Consider the following 11,813-nt stretch of genomic DNA (forward strand, 5'->3'; position numbering starts at 1 on the left):
AATGTTGCCAAAGTGCAGATGGGACTGCAGTGCCCTTGTGTTTGTCATGTTGTTTTGTTATTTGTTTGTTCTGCAGTGTTGCCAATTATTGCCACTTGAAGCAATGAGTGTTCATTTGCAGTACTTTCTTTAATAAATACATACCAAATGAAGTCTTCTTTAATATCATTGGTACATTGCTCTTGGAGATAATACTATGGGAAGGCTGGCTCTGTAATTGGAGCCAAGATGGATTCAGGGGGATGTGGTGGAGAGATACACAATGAAGACGATGGAGGCCATCCTGAACAACATGGTTCAACCACTTAACACCTTGATGGACCAAAGAAACAACAGGCTCCTCCCTCTCCACTCAAGGACTCAGAGATACAGGAGATATTGTGTACCTACAGTCATCAGGCTTAACACTTCTTTGATCAAAAGATGAGCTGACAGACATTTGAATTTCCCTTTGGGGATGAATAAAGTGATTATTATCTAATACGTTTATCATTCTAATTCATGTTATCTACATTTGGTCAAAAATATAAGTACATTCTTCACACTCTTGTCTGTATGAAAACATTCTGGCCATACTATACTATGATTTGCTCTGATATGATTAAAATAAAAGTCCTCCAACCCAAACAAACACATCGGTTGCAACATCTTTACTTTTTATTAACAAGGATCATCTATATGCAATGCAATTATTAATTCGGCTGTAGTAGATATTTGATATATTCAACAAATATATTATTTTACGACCATATTTTACGTCACAACTTAGCAACTGGGAAGAACTACCGTCCACAAAACGCCATTTCTAAAATAATACCTAAGATAGCAGAAATAAAGCAACATCTTTACTTTATCTCCACACAGATCGTCTATATACTAGTAGTTACTAGTTCGGCTATACCAGATATTTGATATATTCAGTAAAAATATCGTTTCATATCCGTATTTTACAAACCCAATTTACGACCCAAAAGTACCGCCCCCAAAACGCAATTTCTAAGATATTAGTGATAATAGCAGCAATAAAGCAACGACTGTACTTTTTCTTAACATATATCATCTCGAAACAGCGTGATTACCAGTTCGGCTCTACCAGATATTTCATATATTCAGAAGAAATATAATTTTACAACCCTACTTTATGACACAAAACTACCGCCCCCAAAACGCAATTTCTAGGATATAAGCGAATATATCCGAAATAAAGCAACGTATATGCCTTTTCTTAACATAGATTATCTAGATACAGTCCGATTACTACTTTGGCTGTACCAGATATTTCATATATTCAGTATAAATATAATTTCATAACCCTATTTTGAAGCTTTTCTATAAGCACCAAGTTCAAGGTTTAAAGGTCAATATTTTAAAGCAGGCGCTATGTAGAGTCTTCATACTGATATATGTTACTCTCCAGGCCGAGACCTTTCCAATGATGTATTTGGTTTAGCTCTATGACAAAGTTTTAACTTTCACATTTCATGGACCCAAGCCATCACAGGCTTAGTTTCTAAGAGCACTTTGAAGGACCAGTGGATACAATGAAGCTCTTGTTTATTTGTTTGTTATTTATTAGTGGAATTAGGGACCAAAATTAGTCACTTTAGGAGATTGTAATACTAATGACAATCTAGGGCAGTACTAGAGGTTTTGAATTCTGATTCTGATTCTGATTCTGATCTGATTCTGAAGAAGGCCTGAATTGCTTGATTTAGGGTTAGACCCATTCTTAGTCATACATAAGCTATTAACACAACCCTGGATATTTGTTATATATATATAATATATATGTTTGGATATATGGATATATATATATATGGATATATGTTTTTATGATTATGCAACAGCAGGGGTTGGATGTAATGCCAAATGGAAAGCCCAGTTTGATTAAATATATGAAAATGACAAGTGCAAAGATATAGAGACTTAATGCACACGCATGGAGTGTGTGTCTCTATTGAGGAAGACTTTTAAGCTGCATGTACAAACACCTATAGGGTAGTTTTTTGGGGGAAGGACAGCCTCTTAAAATAATGTGAAATGTGTCCAATCAATCACATAATGATTTTTTCTCATAAGCTTTTTGACTTAATAAAGTATTATTGCAGATGTTTTGTCAACAGTAAAAGTGCATCATATAAAGTAAGGTGCTGCTTAGGGATACAAGACCAAACATTTGTATATGACAGCAAATAGCCAACTACTACTACTACTACTTCTACTACTAATGATAATAATAACAATATTAACTGTTGTTTATTTGTGTCTATAGTCTACCAAAAATAAATAAATAAAATAACTGGAAAACAGAGTTACAAATAGAAAAAAGAAAATTTCACACATTTTATTTTCATAGACATTAACAACACTTTAGCATGAACAAGTATACAAGCACTGCAACACATTTTTATGCATGGCTCATGTAATGCTATGACAAACTACTTCCTTTAGTTGGTACAGTAATGACTGCAAACACTACACTCAAGACTCAACTATTGTTATTGATCATATGTATGTTTTGGAATGTATTTTATGTGGTGACATGTACATAAGTGGCTCATTCAAAAGATTAGTCACACTATCACCATGAATGACATCATTACATCCAGTGGCAGAGTATAAAAATCCTTCATATAAAGAAAAGCATTGATAACACACTTTAAAAATACTCCACTACAACAGAGTGCATTACAATAAAAAGGATACAACAAATAGATGCTACAATACTACAGGAATGCAACTAACAACTGTTTTCCAACTCGATAAATCAATCTATTATTTTATAGATTGATCAATTAATTACTTACTTTTTGCAGTCCAATCAGAATTGCCATAAAACTCACCCGTCAAGAAGCAAAGATTTACAATGCCTCAAAATCACTGTCTTCTGAACTCTCATCCAGTTCTTTCTGGCACTCCGGTATTTCTTGGGGCCAGTCCTCCAGCAAAGATGCAGCATTTGCTCCCAGGGCCTGGCTGTAACTTGCACATACAAGTTGGAACTTCTCATCCACATCGGCAAGCCTTTTCTGAAGAAGACACTGTAGCCCACCATGTCCCACTTCGCTTAAACTTCCTAGAAGGAAAAATGTAAGAGGCATCATTTCAGTGAGTTTGTTATGTTCAACTAGACCTTTACTCACTTAACTGAAGAAATACAGAATTTACATTCTGCCACAAGGAATTCAAAACACTACTAGACACTTCTTCTGATCAGTATGAAGTCTGAACCTATCCTATCTAGTTAGGGTTGAGTCAGAGATTACTGTGGCAGGGGAAATGTCACTCACAAAAATCAATAGGATTGTTCCTGTAGTGGTCATGAATTTGGACAGTAAATTTAACATGTGTACTGTTCCAAACCAAGATCTGTAGTGGTGGTACAAGTGTGGTACATGGGTACAAATCCATAGTATGCCCCAAACCGTAGCTGTAAGGACATACAAGTTAACCTACCACTGCTCCTGACAGTGGACATTTCTGACATCTTTGTCCTGCTGTTCTCAGCCAGATCTCTGAGGTAGGTGCAGCGCTGTCTCATCTCCCTCACCACAATGACCCTTTCTTCTTGAAGCCTCATTTTTGACATATATGCATCAAAAATCTTCTTCTCTGTGAGGATATTGCTGGATTCTGAAGTAATACAAACAACATTCAGTCAAAACAACGTTGAGCTATACATACATACATAAAAAGTGTAGATCCAAATGGCAACAAGTATTTGAAAAGTATAGGATTGACACTCAAAGACACCACAGCTGCCCAAACATTACAGAATTAACACTGTAAAGTGAGCAAGATCTTTTGTGTGGCATACCTGTATGTATAGAGTAGCATATATGTCATATCTTTAGTTTGGTCAATCATGATCACAAACTTATAATCACTTTAGAGAAAAAATGTCCCATACCACTGTTGTGCACTTCCTATGGCCATATCAGATCTGCCCCACTGTCTCCTCCAACCACAGAGAGTCTGCTCTCCACCTTCACCACATCGATCTGCTCCTCATTAGACACCTGCTCATTATAGAGCTTGATTGTCTCCAGGAGTTTCTATTTCTCTTCCCTCAATTTCCTTCCACGCAAGTGTCGAATTTCGTTGCTATCTAAAAAGTTAGAAACCACAGAAATGATGCACATATGTGTGTATGCAGACATCGGATGGTAGAAATATTACATGCGTTTTCAACATACCAGTCTGGGTATAAAGGCTGGCTTTTTTCTGATGAACACTGAGAAACATTTGTTCAATGGACTGCTGAAGATTCTGCTGGTCATCGCGTTGGGTACTTAATAAAAACAACAACAATAAAAATATAAGTAAACATTTCATATTTCATTTAGGTAGTGCATTGAAAGAGTTCAAAGTGTAAGTTAAACTGACTTTTGGTCTTTGGGCAAAGCAGACCATACAGTCTCAGTTATTCAATTGATCATCATGTTACATTATTACTGAATAAATTAGCCATAAAATACAGTACCATCAGCAGCCCATTGTTTGACATCGTGTACCCACTGCTGCACCATGTTCTCAGGACACCCAAGCTCTCTGCTCAAATCTTCCAGCCTCTGAGACTCTTCTTGAGCCTTTTGGAAAGTCTACAGTAAAGTAAATAAACAAACTTTGCCATCTTCTTAAAATCTTAGAAAAGTGAGGAAAATCATGAAAAGCGCAGTATGAAGTAATCATGTTGTCAGTCATGTTTTCCAACCACATTTACACACAGAACTAATATTGTTTGTCAGCTTTGTCACATGGCATCTAGTCAATACCTTGACATATCTGCTGGGTAAAGCAAGATGAAAGCCATCCTGCTTCCGTTGGTTCCAACCAATGGCGTGGATCATTAGCATGTCGTTCCGGGCTTTAAAAGAGCATACATTGCAAGGAGGAAAGTCCCATTAATGGTCATGGTACATGCATTCACAATTGAGCTTTAATTAGAGACAAATAGAAGTTTTATTAATGCATTATAATATTAGGATAAAAATTAAGAATATCTCATACTGTACAAAGTATTAGAATGAAAAGAAGAAAGAATAAAAGACTAGAATATAAATAAGGAATACTTACCAGATTTCGTCATGTACTTAGTCTTGAGAGCACATCGAAAAAAAGAAGCTGTTCACCATTTCCACCTCCTCCCTGGCAGTTGTTCCAGCACCCTCCTGATTCCTGCCACTCCATGTGATCTAACAAATCACAGTGAAACCTGTCATATATATTATTTAAGTACTGAAGCAGTTACACTTGTTTTGATTATGAATATTTGGTATCTCACACTTGGTGGAATGGGCCTTAGCATGCATCACAGAAAGGAATGGCCTCATCTCTAGCAAAGGTCTGAGGTCCATCATGGACACTGCCTACTTCTCCAGTATTTACATGCAATGTCTGTGCAGTAGAACTGCCCATTAATGGCTGCCTGGAGCTCCTTCTGAAGGAAAAGGGGATAGGCAAATATTTCCCCCCTGTAGATGTTGAGAGCCTTGAGCAGCACTCCATGTCTGCCAACAACCACTTCAAGGCCCTCTTCATCCAGCTTACTTGCTCTTCGGGCAGTCTCTCGTGCAGCAGACCATTTACTGGCTCCACAGATTCCTCTGCCAGCAATCTAGATGATAAAATATTCTGGTTAAAACTGAGATGTGCCATTTCCTTAACTTACATACTTTTATATTATATTAACAGACAACAACTGACCTTGAAGAATACTAACACTATTAAATAATGTAAAAGGCATATATCTCAAAAGTTTGGCCATATAATGTATTTGAATAACAGTGCAAATACTACTAACACTTTTCATTTTGCTCTGGACGTCCTCAACAAAATGATGTATGTCACAATCCTTGGCAATGAAAGTGCCATCAAAATATGGCTCCTCTGACCTTAATGAGATAAGAAAAAAAAGATTATGTTCATGGGTCTCAGACATTATTTATTCAGCTAATTTTAAAAAGTGTAAATTAACTCACCCCTTTGACTGTCGAAATCTGTATTGTTTTCGGTTGCCATCTGCACAGAGAGCCTGCATGTTCGGTGTACATGCAGGACAGGTGAACTGTTTAACACAGGCCATTTTGTCACACTGGAACTGGCAGAATGTATACTCCATGAAGCTTCTCTGGAATATGTCTCCATGTATTTTCCCAGCCTGTCAATTTGTAAAAAGTTACATGAAATAGCTAAAGTAATATTCTCCAATCTCTGCAACTGTCATCCACACTGAACCTACCCTTCCAAAGTGAGAAGTTCTCCTCTCTAACATCTGCAAAAAAGCTTGCCTGGACAAACTGGGTGCAACAGTTTTCATTACTTCAAATGTGCTGAAGACATCAACTGAAAACAACGTCTCAGCATTTACAGTTGCTGGCCAGTACCCACTCTTTATAAGGTCGCTTCTGTCAGGTGTCCACTGTGCCAGGCACAATCTGCACAACAACTTTGGCATGTGCAAATCATACCTACCTAAAAACAAAAAAAGAAAATACGATAAATATGTGGTTATTTTGAGACATACAACTTAAATAAATTGATAGTCCATACCATTTATGGAAACCAAGATAACTGCTCTGCCAGCTGACTCTGTAATGTTTTCAGGGTCACAGGTGCATAGCTGGGAAGGTCTCACTGTAGGCAACAGTCGCACTGAAAAGAGAGGTTCAATAACTAGGGAGAAGACTTAAAAATGTATCCAATTAAGATTATTATCTAAACTAAAAGGTCAAACATAACTTTAAGCACTTTACCAAAAGGATCAGAATAATACCTTGACTGACCAGACAGTATGCGCCATCCTTTTCTACGCAGCACACTGTTGGCTCAATGGGCTTGTAAATCCCATCAATGCAAGACTCCCTGTTATGAAGTGTGAGTTTAAAATTAATGTGTATATCACATTCCATACACAGCCAATCCTCTGGCATGCAGTCTCTGCAGCGAATTATAGCAGGGGAGGTGCAGTGACAGCACTTCCTTTTTGGGACCTCATTGCAGGACAGCAAACAGTTCAGGGGATGGGACCGTGCTTTCCGCCACTCATCTTGAGCAGCAGACTGTCGCAAGCACCATGAGGTTGAAGGCTGCTCTTCCATATTCTCAACATTTGCTGTGGTCAGAATGTCCTTTAAGCTCTGCATCTCAGTGTCTTAAACACAGATAAAATAAACATTAAATAATTAAACATTCCTACACACTGTGTCCTAACTTAATTACACTTAATTGAATACTTAATTACAATTAAGTATCATCTTACCAAATACATATTGACAACAGGTCTTGGGTCACTGTGGGAACCTCCTCAGCAGGCTCAAAAGAAGCAGAGGCCTCCTTAGAGGCAACAGAAACTGAAAAGATTGATAAAAAGGAAAGACAAAAAAGTCAATCTGTATATTATACAGTATGTATTGTAACATAAGGCTGCACAGTTAAATCTGGATTCTGAGCCTCCCTTCCCTGCTCAGGCTGCTGCCCCCGACCCGACCCCGGATAAGCGGTAGAAGATTCTTTGCACTTGAGGATCAAAAGACATAATCTGGAAACAGATCTAACTGACACAAATCTCAGTCTCCTTAACAGAAGAATGGGACAACACATTGGGGAACTTGACTCCATATCTTTGCATTTGTTTAGCATAACAGTAGTTGACATTTGAGCTTATGTAGTGTAAAGATGTTTCTGGTCCTGGAAAATATATTTTAACAAATGTAACAGATCCAACCTGTGGCCTTTTTGGCACCATAGACAAATAGAAAGGAAACAGACATACAGTGGAAAACCCACCCTGTTCGGTGGTCTATGTTTTAAATGTAAAAAAACTGTACATTAGCTGAATTTTAAAGACTATGGACACAGTTACTTGTTATTACTCATTTGATTAGGGTAATGACAAGTTATCTTGCAAGACATGAAATACCTGTAGCCGATGCACGTTTTTTCCGTGTCTCTCCACTTCTGCTTCTTTTTAAGATTCGACGTCCATCTGCATCTCTCTCCACCCATCGGACAGTAGGCTTACTGCCTTCAGCAGGTGTAGTGGATGCAGATTTTTTCTTTGCCTCCCTTTCCTTTCATGAAAAAGAAAGCATTGTATGATAACACTGAAATTCAGAACACTTACAAATTGCCACGTTTTAGTATTATCACAAATACTCAAGACTCACTTTATATTCAGCCAGTAACTTTTCTGCTAGGAAAAGAGCATCCGCTGCCTTCCCACTGCCCCGCGGATCAGCCATTTAAGGCAGACGCATACAAACAGACAGGTAAACAAACAAACAAACAAATATATATATATATATATATATATATATGGAGAGAGAGAGAGAGCGAGTGAGAGAGAGAGAAAGAGATAGAGAGGGGTGTGTGAGAGAAAGAGAGAGAGCGAGTGCAGTAGAGGAGTGGCTCTTAAAAGAGCCGTTGGTTTACTATAGAAAAAGCCAAGGAGAGGTAAAGGTAGGAGGGGGGGGGGGAAATATAAAAACATGGTCAATTCTCTTGCAGCAAGCCTTTGTGGATTTCACAAAGAGCAAATACTGAATTCTTAGTCATCTTCAACGTGTCAACTACAAGCATGCTAGCAAAACACAGTGGATATTGTGGACAATACAGATCTACAGGATTGTGCTGAATTCCTCAAAATGAATTAAATATGCCGTTTAGACAACTTCACTGCAAGATTGTGGCTGCAAAACTAACTTGTTGTAGGAATATGTAAAATGGGAGCAGACTGGAGAGACATTAATACACTGGACACAGAGAGGCTCATCTGAGCATTGCACTAGATACTATCTTGTGAGCACTAGATACTAATTATATTATTATATATTAGATAACTAATTCATCTGTAACCTTTTTTGTTACAGTCCGCATTTAAATGCCCTGTCCTGCAGTCGGACACTCATTTGTCCTCCTTTTGAGAAAATAACAAAAACAGTCCACCTTCTGACACATTACCTTGTTAGTTTAATACTTATTGGCTTAAAATGTGTGTCAAAATAAGTAATTTCATTGGTTACATTTTCGTGTTGTGACCTATCAACACATGGCTCATTTTAATATTTAAATGAGCCATGTGCTGATTCACAACACTAGATCTGTATCTAACATTAGCTCACTAGAAATGTTTTTTTTTTTTTTTTTTATCATGTCCCTTTAGGGGACATTTTAAGAAGTCCTCTAATGCTTGTGCACACGTACATATAACGTTAACTTCATAGGCAGGCTAAAAAATCATTAGCCTGTTTAAAAGGACCTTGGCTGACCGGACCTGCTGAAAACGATAAAAAAATAATTTTTTAAAAATAATTAACATTAACCAAGACTTCCCCTTAATAATTTAAAGCTGAAACATACTTTTATATGACGTTAGTTGTAAAGCTAATTGCTAAAATAGCTAGCGTTTGCTAACCGAGTCCTCCAGTTTAATCTCAAGTTAATAACCTTCAGATCTCTACCGACTCTCATCAAATCCAATAAACATAGTAAGACACATAGGCGGGCTAGAACATATCCAACACAAAGTCATCATAAACAAAAATTAAAATCAGCAACATATCATGGACTGGTGGGTCGGGATCTGTAAAAATGGCGTGACTGATTTCTTCCTCTGCTCCATGTAGTAGTTGTAGTAGTTGTTGACAATGAGTAAATGACTGCCATCTGCTGGTACTGCACGTTCATGTTAAGGTGTTACCATGACCGTGTGCTCCACACGCTAGTGAGATAAAAGGCGTGTGGAGGACACGCAAGGCCCTAGTGACTGGCATGTGTATTACACGCTTTGGCATTGTCCACCTTTTTATTAGTTAATTACAAGTTTTGCAGAGCTTTCAACCACATCTCACGTCCTTCATCAGTGAATGGATTTCACAGCAACAATCCCACAGTGTACAATCTGGTTATCTCAGGACGGGAATTCCATACTCACTGTAGGTCACTGTGATTGTGAGCCATGTCAATTAGCTGATGAAGACTGTGAAATGCAGTAGAAAGTGTCATAATAGGCTAGTAAGTGGACTTTGAGTTAAGATTATTTTGTCACAAATGTTGTATTGGTTTTAATCAGGTGTAAACCTTTAACATTGAATTGATATGCTATGCTGTTGTGTTCTCCAGGTTCCACCAATGCCTGCGAGCGCACGTCGTTTGTCTTCCTGCGCCAGGAGCTTCCCGTCCGTTTGTCCAACATCATGAAGGAGATCAACCTGCTGCCGGACCGGCTGCTGGCCACGCCCTCCGTCCACCTGGTCCAGAGCTGGTGAGATAGTGATGGACTGCTGAATGAATACTCCCTGAATGACTGACTTATTGATCAATGGTTCTCAACCTTTTTTGGTGTCAAGGACCCCCAAACTGATTCACATCAGGACCTGTATTTGATAAGAAGTCTGAAGGCAGTCGTTCTTATATATTCTCTCATTGGGCTAACGTTACTCAGTGAAATAATAGTGAGAACCACTGGATTAATACAATACCTGATTCACTGGTGACTGATTTACTGACCTTACATCTCACTGTAAAATAACACCTTACATTTCTTTTTGTTTTTACAAAGGAAGTACAATGTGTGTTTAAAGAACCTACCAAGTGAACTTCTACATTACTAATTTTAAAATGTTAAAACTTTGTTGCCGGCAGGTAGCTCCTCACAGCTTTCTGTGACGTTTTCCTCAGGTAAATACTGCTATATTAACTACATATACATACATATAACTAATATATATATATATATATATATATATATATATATATATATATATATATAAATATATATATATTAACCTCTATCTATCACATAATGTTAGTGTTTATACCTTAACTATGAGAACCAACAGTGTTTTATGCTTGTCTTTCCAGGTACAGCAGTGAGCAGTGACCTACAGTCTACACAGCCCAGTGAAGTTAAACATATTATATATTACATAATATTAACAACATTAGTCAAGCAGTTGTTTCTAGTGAAGAAACAGCCAGTAAATGTACCAAAGTAATCAGAGTAATAGTATAATGATTACTGTAACCTCCCATCTGTTATATTCTTTATACACATTAGTTTACTGAGACCATGGAAACAGAAACCTGGAATACTTTATCCTGTACAACATGTCAACATAACTGAAGGAATCACTCATTTAATAAAGTAACTTGTTCATGTGGTTTAAAAACTGCCAAGTAACCAACTGTACTGTATCCATATTTCATAGTCTGATATTTTAACTTAAAAGTATTATTACCAAAGTTCACCTTCAGATATGTGTAAAAGCTGCAATTATGTTTGAACCCCATTAAAAATACTGTATACTGAATATTCTATCATTTATATTATATACTGTATTATGATGTAATTTATCTTCCAATGTAATAAAGTTTGAATGTGAGACAGTAATGTATTGTGTTGCTTACAGTCATTAATACAGGTTTAAGTTCCACATTTTCATATTGATAGATGTTACACGAATCAGGTTTTCAACTCTTGTACATCCAGGAAATCTTCATAAAACCTCTGTGAAATAACATGTTATTAATATAAAACCACACTTATTACTGAATTTAAAACTGACCAAAACTCTTCTTAAAGGTAAAACACTTTATTTATGTTTCATTCATATTCCAGTTACACATGTTGTAAGTAATAAAGCTATAACTTTTATGTAAACTGTGCAGACTATGTCCTACATCAAGGTTTATGGTTTCTAGTATATTGAAGTGTGAGCTGGTAATGGAGCTCTGCAGTCAGTGTTCATCTTGTTGAGTCTTCCTTTGGATACCCAGACTGTCCTGATGCTGCAGCTGTCTCTGTCCTCTGA

General features: G+C 37.2%; 1 long non-coding RNA gene across 1 annotated transcript; it reads left to right on the forward strand.

Annotated features, from left to right (window-relative positions):
* Positions 1 to 10,629: 10,629 nt before the first annotated feature.
* Positions 10,630 to 11,392, forward strand: LOC127359912 (uncharacterized). The gene is made up of 2 exons (XR_007883039.1): positions 10,630 to 10,680; positions 10,864 to 11,392. It is a non-coding gene; the product is annotated as an uncharacterized LOC127359912 (long non-coding RNA).
* The last annotated feature ends 421 nt before the right edge of the window (positions 11,393 to 11,813 follow it).

Source organism: Dicentrarchus labrax, unplaced genomic scaffold, assembly GCF_905237075.1.
Source record: "Dicentrarchus labrax unplaced genomic scaffold, dlabrax2021, whole genome shotgun sequence".
In the NCBI taxonomy this organism is placed as follows: Eukaryota; Metazoa; Chordata; class Actinopteri; family Moronidae; genus Dicentrarchus; species Dicentrarchus labrax.